Below are 1,470 nucleotides of genomic sequence, written 5' to 3'. Positions count from 1 at the left end.
TCACGCCCCCGCGCTGATGAGAGACGCACGAAACGATTACCGCGTGAAATTAAGGAGTTCAATTCCGCCCGTCCTTTACCGTTTACTGCGCATCTTGCACGACTTTGGGCTTCAGTGAGCTGTGCTGCTAGTATTCATTATATTTAATGGTTGTAACGTATGAAAATCAAAACTGACATAACGGTAATGTTTCAATTGCGATCGTCTGTGTTAATATGAGCTAGGGTAGCCGCCTGTATGACGTTTTCAAAGAGAGGGGGCTCCTCACAATTTCAATCTTTTTGCAGTGCGCATGTCAGACAGAGCATTACGAAGTATCATGCTATCGACGACTTTCTAATTTATTCATTTCAACGTATACCTTCTGAGATCATTGACAATATATCAGATTTAATTGCAGGTTACACAATGTAGTTCGTGTTCAATAACCCGTTAACCTATTTTTGTTTGGTATGATACTTAAGTGCCAACGGCCTTGCCGCAGTTCTAACACCGGTTCCCTTCAGATCACCGAAGTTAAGCGCTGTTGGGCTTGGGTAGCACTTGGATGGGTCACCGTCCGGGTCTACCGAGTGCTGTTGTCAAGTGGATTGCACTCTGCCCTTGAGAGGCCAATTGAGGAGCTACTTGGTTCAAATGGTTCAAATGGCTCTGGGCATTACGGGACTTAACTTCTGAGGTCATCAGTCTCCTAGAACTTAGAACTACTTAAACCTAACTAACCTAAGGACATTACAGACATCCATGCCCGACGCAGGATTCGAACCTGCGACCATAGCGGTCGCGCCGTTCCAGACTGTAGCGCCTAGAACCGCTCGGCCAACCCGGCCGGCAGGAGCTACTTGACTGAAAAGAAGCGACACTGGTCACAAAAACTGACAACGGCTGGCAGAACTGTGTGCTGACCACAGGCCCCTCTGTAAACGCATCCGGTGACTCCTCAGGGCTGAGGATGACACGGCAGCCCTCGATATCGCTGGGCATTCAAGACCTGTTCGGACGGTGTTTGTTTGTACGATACTTAAGTTGCATTCAACGGCACCAGAACCTGAACGTTGTAAATCTCAGTATATAACTGTAAAATTGTGGAGAATCTTGAAGAAATCCAACCCTAAAAAGTAGCCCATATTAGTGCTCGGCAATTTTATTTCATACAGCTTGTGCTTTTGGAATTTTTACTCCATTTTCACACTACAGACGAATCGATGTTTGGTTTGTGGGGCTCTCAACTGCGCGGTCATCGGCGCCCGTACAAAGTCCCAGTTTTTACACGGTCCAGTCTAGCCACTGTCACGAATGATGATGATGAAATTATGAGGACAACACAAACACCCAGTCCCCGGGCAGCGAAAATCCCCAACTCGGGTGGGAATCGAACCCGGGACAGACGAATCGGAATCAGAGCACAATATAAACCATTACAGACAGATGCGACAGTTTAAGTTTTACTTTAGTTTGCAAGAAACGTAT

General features: G+C 46.6%; 1 pseudogene; it reads left to right on the top strand.

Annotated features, from left to right (window-relative positions):
• The first annotated feature begins 465 nt into the window (after positions 1–465).
• On the top strand, positions 466–584 carry LOC126189730 (5S ribosomal RNA; annotated as a pseudogene).
• The last annotated feature ends 886 nt before the right edge of the window (positions 585–1,470 follow it).

Source organism: Schistocerca cancellata, chromosome 5, assembly GCF_023864275.1.
Source record: "Schistocerca cancellata isolate TAMUIC-IGC-003103 chromosome 5, iqSchCanc2.1, whole genome shotgun sequence".
Classification (NCBI taxonomy): domain Eukaryota; kingdom Metazoa; phylum Arthropoda; class Insecta; order Orthoptera; family Acrididae; genus Schistocerca; species Schistocerca cancellata.
The sequence above is the reverse complement of the archived record's forward strand: the minus strand, read 5'-3'. Positions and strand labels throughout refer to the sequence as shown.